The sequence below is a fragment of the Anser cygnoides genome, chromosome 10, assembly GCF_040182565.1.
Source record: "Anser cygnoides isolate HZ-2024a breed goose chromosome 10, Taihu_goose_T2T_genome, whole genome shotgun sequence".
Classification (NCBI taxonomy): Eukaryota; Metazoa; Chordata; class Aves; order Anseriformes; family Anatidae; genus Anser; species Anser cygnoides.
Genome location: NC_089882.1, coordinates 12,883,034 through 12,895,178, shown reverse-complemented (window position 1 = coordinate 12,895,178; position 12,145 = coordinate 12,883,034). Strand labels below are relative to the sequence as shown.

The 12,145-nt window shown below is 48.1% G+C and overlaps 1 long non-coding RNA gene across 1 annotated transcript in view; it reads right to left on the bottom strand.

Annotated features, from left to right (window-relative positions):
* LOC106045067 (uncharacterized) overlaps positions 1-12,145 on the bottom strand; it is a 33,776-nt gene that overhangs the window by 7,848 nt on the left and 13,783 nt on the right. Inside the window, exon 4 of the long non-coding RNA XR_007165883.2 lies at positions 5,004-5,089. This is a non-coding gene — a long non-coding RNA (uncharacterized lncRNA). The remainder of the gene's footprint in view (positions 1-5,003; positions 5,090-12,145) is intronic.

The following is a 12,145-nucleotide window of genomic DNA, read 5'->3' as shown; positions in this document are numbered from 1 at the left end:
GCTGTTGGCACTGAAGTGCTTCAGTCTGTATTTAATTGTCAGCATCCCATGAACTAGTGCATGCAGTAGGGCTTCTCTGGATAGCACTATGGCTCCTGTCAATAAACAAGTATCAACTCCATTATTACAGTCAAGTATTGGTCATGCTAACTTGCCAGGTTTAGCTAAAGTTCACTATTGTAATTCCATTTTGCAACGGAATTCCTGTCTAAATATCATAGCCCCTAAGGTAAATACAGGCTAGTTGCTGCCCTGCAAAGTATCGCAACCTCAGTAGGGTGACCAGTCAAGAAAATTAATTTTGCTTTTACGCCCAGAAATAAAAAATTTTCACTGATGAGAGAGCACAGAAAGCATGTTGGTTCTGGGATGTCAAGTTTTTCACTTTTAGCATGTAAAGTCAATTATAATCACAAGTATAAGTTACTCGCTGACAGGACCCACACCAGTACTAACCAGGAATTTCACTGGTTGGTGCAGCAGAGGATAAAGAAATCAATTGTAAACTCTAGATCTTTATTAAAATTGATCCAGTAATTAAATATTTACCCTCAAGACTTGTCTCAGCCCTATTTCCAGATCAAAATTACATTTTTTTTAAGGATAATTTCCTTACCTCTTTTCCTACACGTTAAAAAACACTCTCCCATTTTCTTAAACTCCATGAAAATTTATTCTTTTTTAAAAAATATCTACACAGGTTTATGTGTCTTCCAGTTTCTTCACTTCATGAGCCATCACAAATGTTCTCGCTAACATTGCAGGTCACCTTTTGTTACTTTCCCACTTCCCATTGCTATTTTTGCCCCATGCAGCCATGCCCTGTGCACAGCTACTGCTGAACAGCGCTGATCTGCCTGAAGGCAAGGACACTTTGTGCCCCCACGTCATGCTGGAACTTCTCCTGCTGGACTTAAAACTCGGAAAATCCAAGTACTTCCAAAATCTAAAATTGGGAGCGGTACTTATTCTGTCAGCAGCTTTGAAGAAGAACCGAAGAAGTGCGTGGGCATTCATATAAAAATTGAAACTGCAAGACACCCTTTCCTTCCTTCTGACCTATGTGCAGAGCTGTCAAGATGGACCGCAGCCTGGGCCAGCACTCAGCCAACCAGCCGAAAGATTTAGAAGAATCATTTCTCTAGTTTGGGGTTGGAATCAGCCCGGGCCAGCGAGGCGCAGGCAATGCTTGTGATGATGCCAGGAGGTCCCAGCGAATCCACTCCTGCTGAGCAGCTCAACGCCATTTCACAGCTCTCCTGCCCTGCCTCTGGGGAGTGCAAGAGGCCAGGGTGCCTCGAGGTGCAGGGATGGAAGTGTGTGCTGCCCCGAGGATGTGAGGATCTCCTCCTTCCCTGCAGCACCAGGACACCTCCCTGCTGCAGTCAGGTGTAGCCGTTGTATCTGCCACCCTTATATTCCACCATGGTGGGTTGGGTGCAAGCTGAGGCTGCTGTTTTACCCGTCACTATTGCCTTCAGCAGACCTCAGCAGCAAGTATTCACAATAGCTGCTTCTAGATAATGTACTCTTGTTCTCTTAATCAGTGCCATGAGGATGAGCACCAAGCCAAGGCCAGTGATTTACTGGCACTCTCTGTGGTGCTGGCTGCTGCAGCTCCATGACAAAAGGCATTCACTTGTGCCAGCCCGAGCCCCAAGCACAGGAAAGGCTGCAAATTTGCTGGAGTTTTATCCCAGCCGCTGCCCTGCTCACAGGTCAAAACACGAGGATCCTCCTTTTAAAAGCAACTTCCATTTGCTTCCAGCCTGAGGTTTCTGGAGCTGCAGGGCCACCCGTGCTGCCTGTCGGTAACTTGTTAATTGCAGGTCAAAGCAGCAGCGGCTGCATGACCTCCAGCGCGGCTGCAGCTGCTGCAGCAGCAGAGTGCCAGGACGAGGTACAGTATTGCAGCCCTTGACGTCACTCCAGCAGGATCAGGCTCAGACGTCTGTCCGGACGGGAGATTGCGCACAGCCCCCCCGAGAACAGATGCGTTGTGCAACACCAGAACAGACTTTGCTGAGGAACCGGGCATAACTCTGCCTCGCAGTGAATCAGCTCAGCACTGCCAGGATCAGGCCTCGGGCATGCAGAAGTACATGAAATCGGTGCAAGTCTGCTCAGAAAACTCTATAATAATTTGTCTTCAAGCAAAAACATTTTAAAAGAGGGTACGCTCACATGCAGCAGCAAAAATCATAGACAAAAGACCTATTTCCCCTCCCAAGCCAGAAAGTTTGCATGAGGCAGAAGGAGAGGGTTTGAATCCCCCTTGGACTTGCTGTTTGGTGTTAGGACAGTGCAATTGCTTGGGCAAGAGAAATAAAGGTTAAAAAAATCTCAGGGATCAATCAGTCAGGATCAGTACATGGAGACATTCAGGTCTTTTTTGGAATAAGAGAATTAAGGAAGGTTCATGGGGGAGCCAAAAGGGGATGATGTTTTGGGGAAAGGGAAAGAAAGCAGAGCATGTGGTGCAAAAGGCACCAAAGGAGCTGGACACAGACAGGAGCAAAGCAAGCCCTGAGGGCCTCCAGGCGGCTCCGTTTGCTGCTTGGAGCAAATGGTTCACTGCTGGACTCAGGCATGGGCTGTCACCTCCAAGGAGAACGCTGAGGGCTGGTGTTTATGCTGAGCCAAGAGAAAATGAGCAATGGGGAGGGAGCAATGGGCTCGAAGAGGGACCAGAGAACTGCAGTGGCAGCCTGCCGGGGCGGCCGATGGACACATCCAGGCGTCCTGGGTAGGGGCCCAGCAGCGGCGATGCTTTTCTGGAAACAGGGACCAAAAGGTGTCCCAGCCATCAGAGCCCAGTGGGTGAGACAAATCCTCATAAAAACACAAGCCAGCAGAAAAGCTTCAGCAACCCAGAAGAAGAGGCGCAGAAAGGAATTAAAATGCTGAAAAGTCACCTCGAGCAGAGGCTCCTGAGCCACACTGGAAGGCAGCCGCCACATGGGACAGGGCCAACCTGAGAACTTGGCACTTCTCAACCCTCTTTGGAGCCCACTGAGACCCAGACAGGAGACGAAAAATTTTCTCAGCTCAATTATTGCAGCCTCCTCCTCCCTCATCCCCAACTTTGAGGAGAAAACATGCCAGGAGCCTTCTTCGGCAGACTTCAAGGCCACATGCCTGCAGACGAGCCACGTGGGCTGCTTCATGGGGCCACTGTGAGCAGCTGCACACTGGTGGAGCTGCAGGATTTACCCTCTGATAAGAGACCAAGCCACGACCCAGAGGAGCATAGCACGAAGTCCCAGGTCTAACAGTGCATGGGGAGTGGAAGGTGAATGAGGCAAACTGATAGAGTGTTCACTGGGCTGATCCCAAAGCGATGCTATACATTAAAACTTAGAACAACTCAAAAGACCTTCAGTCAGGAGCTGGGCTCTGTTTCTCCTGCTGTAACAAAATGTAGATATATTGCAGTGGTGGAACTGCTTGCTTCACCCTTTACCACTGCCAAAGACAGAAGATGATTTACAAGACACTAGGAAAAGCATCAAGAAAACAAACAAGAGACTTCAACTAGTCCTTGAGAATGGTTTAGCCATAACTCAGGCTCAGAAAGCACTGAAAAGCCTACAGGAAACTAAATACGAGGATAAGAGAAATCTAAGCACTCTTATTTACAAGACCCTTTCCCACAGCTGCCACCAATCTCAACAGCTTTAACAAGCTCCATTAAATTTTATTTGGGAAGCTTACAAGGGGGTGCTGGCCAGAGGGGCTGGATCTGAAGGACAGGCACCAGATGGCTTTTGCTGCAGGGTACAGCCTGGGGTAACTGGGCTCAGGGAAGGTTACTCTGTGTAACCCACATGCAGGGCAGGCCACTGGAGAGGGTGCAGCACGGCGAGGGTTTGCAGGCTTCTTTCCATGCCTGGATGGTGTCCTGCTGCGATACTAAACTTTGAATGGGAGCTGCCGTATCGAGAAATTTCACAGCAAGACAGGGGCTGCCAGTCTGAGCCTGAACCAAAGCGGTTCCAAAATGAGATGGTTTACCTTGGACATGCTACTGCTGACAGGGGAAAAAGCGATGGGCAGGCAGTGAGCTCACCGAGTTGCTCCGGCCGCTCCTCCGCCACCAGGCTGACCGGTGCCAACATTGCACAACTCCTGGGGAGACGGGGTGAGAAGGGAAACCATTGCAGTGGGCACCTGAATGCAATCGAGCCTCTTCGGCAGTAGAAATAGCTCTCGTCCCTGTGCCCTGACTCAGCCCTCCCAATGTTGCAAAATCCCTGTTCATATCATATGCAGGTGGTAGGGTTTCCAATTTAGAAGCTGCGTTGGAACAAGAACAGAAGAGGCATTCAGGGGTGAGGGCTTAACCTGGCATAAGTCTGCATTCAGCAGAGCGAGACTGCTGCCATACCCAAAAGAAGCTCCATCAGAGGTGTCGAGCACCACTTCCCCTGTTCTCCCCAGGGAAAAGTCCTGGGTCAGGATCCACCTTACTTCTCTGGGGTGCACATTTAGAGATAGCAGCAACTAAAAACAACTCTAAGGATCATGAAACCTGCAGTGGTGCAGGCCCCAGCCCAAAGGCAGCAACACTGGTGCTCGCTCCAGACAGCCCGGCTGCACGCACCACTCTCAGGGCAGCTCCATGCGAGGTGTCCCTATGAGGTGGGGATGGGCTGAGGGGATGCCAGCTGCAGAATCCACATCAGGAGTTTGTCTCCTTTTGGGAGAAAATGGGCACAGTCTGAACCTGAAACCAGCTGAGAGGGAAAACAGGGCAGACAGCAGACCACCGCTGAGACCTAGATGGCAGAGGAGCTGGGTGGGCGCTGATAAGGGGAGATGCTGCTGCTACGTGGGAGGTGAATATAAGGAGACAAATATCAATTAACTTTATCTCCTTGCCTCAATAATCAGATAGCAGTGCATGAGCCACTCACCCGTGGCTCTTGGTAGTCAACAAGACACCTCCAGAAGGAGGATGGGCACTGAGAACTCAACGCAAGGAGTCAGACGGAGCCGCTTACCTCAGCCACCGGCCCCAGGAGATGCCTTCTGCAGCCGAGCTGCGGGGAAAGGAGGAGGTGTCATTCAGTAATGACAGCATCAACACCTAGGAAGAGAAAGCAGCCAAAAAGCAGAGTTACATTAGGATTAGTATTGGCAGCATTGCTACGAGAGAATGCCCAGAGGAGGGAGAGGGTTTTTGAGCCCTGGCTGCAAAGGGGCCGAGGACTGGCAGCATTTTGAGCGTGACCAGCTCAGCATTGCAGGGCAGGGACCTTTGCCCCACCTTGGTAAAGAAAGAGGGTCACCGCTCAGCAGCACACATCCCCTTTGCTGAGGGCTCTGGGGAGCTTATCCCACCCACGAGCGGCAATGGGGTAAGCGAGCTGCAAGGCTTCTTCAGGCGAGATGCCTCTGATCTAACGGCAGATGCAGGAAGCCGCCGCTGTGCTAAGTGACCTTTATTCCATTTGCAAAACGACACAAGCTCCACACGCTGCCACTCGGCCGGCTGCCGGCTGGGGCTGTTGGGTCAAGCTTTGTCGGAGGGATCTGACTCACTTCTTGCATCAGACTTGCAAGAAAATGAGTCAGGGATAATCTCTAATATCCCAATCGGCCTCTCCTGCCTACATTTAGCTCTATTTGGGGGGCTCTTGGGGAGCTGAATTTGAGGCTCATTCAGTACAAATGCAGGTGGGAAATGAAAGTTATCACTCAAGGAGGTCACCAAAAGAAAAAGGGACTAAGAGAGATGCACCAAGGAAGGACGGAGGAGTTTGCACAGGGTTGTTGCTGCTCCTAGTTCCCTGGAAGGCAGAGGACTGTGTGGCATTTAGATGGGAGCACTGGTGCTCAGGAAAGCATCGCAGGACAGATCTCTGCAGGGATTGCCAGACCTACGACAGATTCAGTGAGTCCAGCAAGGAAACAGAATCTGTCCTCGATGAAGGAGGAGGAAACAGGGAGCGTGAGGATGAAGGGAATAGCAGGAGCCTGGGGGCAACCTGTGTGTGAAGCAGAGGGGAAGGTCTGGGACTTGGAGCTGTGCAGAGGGAGCCCCGACCTGCACCCACGGAGCAGGGAGAGCAGGGAACAGTGAAAGAGCCTCGTTATCCCAAATGTTGCCTTTCCCTCATCTCTTAGGGAGGAATCAGAGACTAGGACGAGACTGAGGAACTGCCAATCTGGAATAGAGCAGCGGTGCCTGCAGTCAAGTACCCGGCTTCCAGAGGAGGCAAATTTGGATGCTTTAGAGGAAAATCTTCAATAGCATCCCAGTTCCAGGAAGAGTGCAATACGTTGGGTGTTTACTCGTGTTGGGATAGCTGCAGAACCATAGCAGGGCAGACAGGCTATTTATAAGTGTATCAGATATCAGCTAAGCACTTTGCACTTTCTATGGAGCATATATCAAGATTAACGAGAAGGAACATGGGCTGAGGGCAGCAAATGAGCACAGGTTGGAGAAGAGGTATCCTTTAATACAGTGCAGATGGGGAAGAACAGCAGCTGGCCCTGTGCCCAGTGCTACTTCTAAGACCTCTCAAAGCTGAGGAAGATTGCTTTATTACTAACACTGTGAGAAGGAAGGGTTGAAAATGCTGGGTTTGATGTCTTTGCAGTATTAGATGGAGAATTGTTTGCTCCTAAATATATATATATATATACACACACAAATCTATTCATAGATATTTCATTAAACTCTTCTAACTACATGCTGTGTGTAACAAAATAATAAGCCAGCTAAAGAGTTAACTCTCTATATATATCCAAACCTACTAGGAGAGAGCTAGAACACAGATTTAAGCAGACAGAAGATGATACTTGTTCCAATTAATGTTCCAGCTAGCATCTGCTCGTTTTAATTAGTTGAAGTCTGGTTTTGTCTGGAGACAGAATTGCTGAGCAGAAGCGTGCTGGCTTCTTTTCTGCTTAGTTGGCTATTCTGATCTCTCTTGGTCTTTGGAAACTTTTTCTACACTTCACAGAGGCTAAAAACTATTGTGCACTGATATTTGTGTGTGCCCATAGGCTCTCTCTAAGTTTCACTGCAACCAGCTTCCATCTGTGTTTCCACTGGAGGGAAAACAGGCACAGGAAGAGCTTTTACAGATGTCCTCCCCACCACACACACATTTGTGCATTGCTTCACTTATCCGAGACTCAGTTTTCTTCTGCAAGCAAGAATTCCTGTTGAGCAGATGCAGGTGGATGGAGAAGGGTTCCCCAGGACCTGTTAACCTTCCTGTTTTGCTCAAAGCTTGCTGATCCTTCACCTCACCCTTTGTAACATGACCTTTGAGGATCTGCATGTTTCAATTACGCACAGATGAATAATTTACAAGCCATGGCTGTTGGAATAAACAAGCCCTTCTGCTCTGTCCAAGCACTAGAGAGTTTGTCCTAAATTTCCCTCACTTTGCTGAAACCTCCATGACTTCAGCAGCATTCAAAAACCTTTAAAGGAGAAGCTGGTGAGGGAAAAGCAGGATGGCATATCACAGCAGCAAACAGCACTCACAGCAAGTATTCCTGTTATCTCTGAGCAGGGCATTGACCTGTTGTACAAACTCCAGGTAGGAAAGCCACTGGCAAAGCAACCTCAGATGTAATATTTACCTAAGAGGAGACATTTCAGTGGAAAACAAGCTACAGGATCTGCTGACACCCTGGTGGAGAGAACAGCGGGCATTCACGCAGGTGCAGTCAATGGAATAGGAACAGGATGTGGAAACTTTCTAGCATTTCCAAGTAACAAGGCTGTTGTTGCATGAGGGGCATGTTTGCGCTGTCTGTGATTGCAGCTGAACAGCTAAGAGAAGCTGTGGATCTGGGGCTTGACCTGCCAGAGCCCCACCGTGCGGCATCAGAGGAGTCACTTGGCTTCTCTCTGCCCCACTACTCCGTCCTTAAAGCAGAGATGCAAGCAGGCAGGTCCTGCAAGGAAACAGCCAGGCTTGCGCCACACGTTTAGGAACTGCTATGACAGGTACCCACTGACGCCTAGTCCTCTGGCAAGGGAAACGGATCCCATGAGCTGCCCTGGGGATATGAGCTGCAGTTTAGGACCATAGATAACAACTCCTGTCAAAGCTTCTCTGCAGAAGAAGACAGGACCGAAACAGCTCAGGAGCAAAGTGAATAACAGGGTTGTTTTTTCTCTTTAATCCTTTCCACATGAGCAGAAATTGTTTGGAGCCATAAAGCATGTGCTCTCTCTTACAGCTCTTAGAAATCAGCCCTTTACTTTACAGATCCTTTTTGGTATGATCCTTATGCCCCTACTGAAGGAAGGGAGCCTGCAGCACCACCTGTTATACTAACAAAAAGCCACAGTTTCTCTATCTCCCTAAGCAGAGACTGGCACTGACAGGGCCAATCCCACCTTCCCCCAGCCTTTGATCACAGTGATCAAAATAAAAGGATCTTTTCCTCAGGCAGGGTATTTTTCAGCTGGACAGTCACAGCAGCTGTACTTTTGCCATGAAGCAAGGGCCAGGAAAACAGCTGGAACTGTGCCGTAAGAGCTTAATGTAAAATCATGAAGTTGCAACCTCAGGTTCCTGGGTCATTTGTCCCTGCAAATAGCAAGAATTTATAGCCCTTGTTATAGCCCTGGTTAGGAAAGTCTCCTTGGCTTCAGTTCCGTGGCTCTCTTTCCAATGGGCCAAACACAAACTCCTAGGCCCCAAATGTACTCAGTTTTGAGGGAAATCTGGAACTAGTTTTCAATTTGGGATTAGGTCTAAACAGGTATTCAGAACTGGCCTTGAAATCACAACTATGTCATGTATTTATCATCCTTACCAACACAAGGCCGTGAGAGGCCATTCAGGGGCCCAACCTCAGCCTCCCAGATCTCCTCCCTGTCACCTGGAGAGTTTCTGAAACGTCCATTCTTTGAGGTTTTCAAAACAGCTGCACAAGGCCTTCAGCAGCCTGATCCGACTTTGAAGTTAGCCTTGCTTGGAGCAAGAGGTTGGGCCTGAGACCTCCAGTGGTCTCTCCCAGGTGGTATTTTTCTGTGGTTCTGTCATCTTCAGCTGCATTTGCATCATGCTCTGCTAGGCCACTATCAGCAGACAGATCAGCAGGTGTCCCCACACTGACTAATCCAGGCCAGAAGTCAGAGAGCCTGAATCAACCGACTCTTCAGTGTTGGCTGCATTATTTCAGGAGACAGAGCAAAGCCCAGAGCTTATCTGCATGCAGTTGTCTAAGAAGAGTACTGTGGACAGTCATTGCAAGGGAGGATCCTTGCCACCATGGCACACGCTAGAATAAGGTCTGCATTGCAAAAGAAACTGGCCCAGGTCTGGAGAGGGTCCCAAAAAAAAGACTGCAGAGTATTTTCTCCTCTTCTCAGCAGGAAAGAATCCACAATCTCAGCAGGAAAAGGAGAGGGTGAAGTACAAATCATCATGCACTTGCTGCTTTCTGCCCAAGTCATTACACAAGTACCCTCAGCAAAAGGATGGATGACAGGGGCTGTCCTGTCATTTCCACATGTCTCTTTAGAGTATTTATCAGCTTTCAACCACCAGATTGAATCGAGAAGAATTCTTGTTGCAAGAATATCACAAATTCATTTTGGATGAGGCAGCCCTGGAAGACACTGGGTGTGAGAATCAGTGGCAGGACTTAAAGACCTGAGAGAGTCTTGCTCCATCAGTTTGTTTGCGATGATGAGAGTTGAGCTCACAGGTCTTCTTGCAGAGCCCCCTGTCTGGGGACACTTCTAAGTGTCACTTCTTTCTTCAGCAGCCAGAGGATGGGCCAGATTTTTCTTGGTGTGCCTCATGTCTAGAGACCTCACATATATGGTAAGAGTGGGAAATATGGGTCACTGAGCCAAATCCCCGGCCTTGGCAATACAAGGTTGCTGCCACCTCATGGCTGGCTCTGGCCGTCCAAAGGTTACCGGGCATGTTTTTCCAGCTGGAAAATTTTACATGAGATAAAAATCCCTCCTAGAAGTGAGCTTCAATTGGGGGTAAACAGCAGTGCCAGTAGATAGACCCCATGGAGCCAGGGCACCTGGGTATCACAGCTTTGCTGTGCACAGGAGGTCTTCTGCTTACTTTCTGCACTAGCTGCTTGTCCCTGTTTGGGAAGGCTCCAGCCCAAGTCATGGTACCTCTATTTCTGTTAGGCCACCACTTCCTTGTGCCCCACAACCTAAGGAGACAAGGAAACATCCACATTTTTGTCAAGAGGCCCTGGGTTTGCCGTGCACATGCAGCAGTTGGTATGTGTAGCAGTTCAGCATGGATGGCCATTACAACAGTCAGGTGCTGGGAAGGAAAAAAATCTGCAGAGAAGCAGAGACATGCTATAGCCCTAATGCTTGATCAGATGGGATAAGATATGGTCTCCAGTACTGTTTCTTTATGTCGTCTTTCATTGAGCTGTGGTGCCGATGCAGGGATGTGTACTGTAAATAAAGCACAGAGGAGAACCACCTAGTCAGTGTTCCTCCCTGACTCAGTGTCTATACAGAGCTCAGCGGTGTGTACGGACCTTGCAAGAAGGGTGTGAGCAGCTGTAATTTCCCCATCATGTCTCCACAACCAACCTGAAGCTGCTCCCCTCTGAGCAGGGAAAAGGCACAAGAACAGTCTCCCTAAGAGACCCGCCAGCAGAAAAGCACCCAGAAGCCGTAAGACCACACTGAACACACTAAAGCAGAGTGCTGGTTTCATCACCTTCGGTGGAACTCTTCACTTTGCTGTGGACACTCACTTGTAGATCCCTTCTCCTAACTTGTGTGCAACACTGGAAATAGGTTCTGATTTCCTCTTCTTCCTCTTGGGATGCTCTGGGTTCTGCAGCCACACAACTCAGCAGGAAACAGAGGAACAAGAGCTCCAGAGAATGAAAAAGCTGCCAAACCATTTGGTATTCCTGTGCCATTTGCTGGTTACTAAGGCTTTTCCCTTTGTGTGGTACGTATTGTGTCTCACTTTGAAGAAACTGAAGCAGAATACTTAAATAAATGAGTTCCCCTTGAGAAGACTCCAGGCAATGGGGAGATGGCTGCTCAGTGACCTGTGCAGTATCCTGGGTACACAGGGAGTTTCCTGTAAAGATAAGACTACAAAGGAATATTTATTTATCTAGATACTTACTTAGCTTTCATCTCTGGCAGTGTTTCTCAATCAGCCATTTCAAAATGTTTTGCCAACGCTAATTAACCCTCACAGCACCTCTGTGCTAGTAGAGAAGACAAGCAACTCCTTCAAGCAAAAAAAAAAATGAAAGGAGCAAAGAAATAACCATATCTTGCAATCCTAATCCCAGTTCCTAACAAAACCATCCCCTAAAAGCCCCCAGAACATCCTTCTGTTGGAAACACAAGAGGCAATCTGCAATTCTTATCGTGCAGCCTGTCTTCCTCAGATCTGCACCAGGGAAGCACTGTCCAGACATTTAATAAGACCCAAAAATGCAGTGCCCTGAAGCTACATTGCACAACCCGGAAATCCCTAATGAGCTACAGCATCAGTCAGCTGTACAGCCTATGCCACCAAGCAGGCTTTCCCATGATGTGCACATGATACTTATTCCATTCATTAACCAAGTTAATGGTGGCCAAGAATAGACCCCAGATGTCCTTCTGGCCTTAAAAACTTCTATGCCCTCAAGGAAACAAAAAGCCTAAGCGGCTTGTGGCAAGTGCGGGATATGAAAAAGGAACCAAAACTATGAAGAGCTTGTGCATTTCCAAGAATTCACAAAATACATCTCCGATTTTAAATAATTTCCCCAAACAGGAACAGAGATAAGCGTTTAGGAAGGATAGCACAGAACTGAGCAATGCCTATATAAATGCATCATTCATTGATGTAGAGATTACGCCAGACAGAGCTGTAGCTGTTCCAATGTCTTAGTCCTGTTATTTATTTCCGTGATGGCTACTGCTGTTACTACTACTGCAAATTTGCAATTCTGTAATAAACTGGTATTTCCGAACAAAGGCCATTTGATATTATGCCTTTAGAAAAGTGCGTCTTAAGTACACTTCATTCCTGAATTATTTTTTTGGTAATGGAAATTACTTTACAGTCTCATTTTCGATACATACTCCCAAGTACATTTGGAAAATTTCCCAAAATATACCAAAGATAGCACTTTTCTGCATCACTGCTAAAATCAAAGT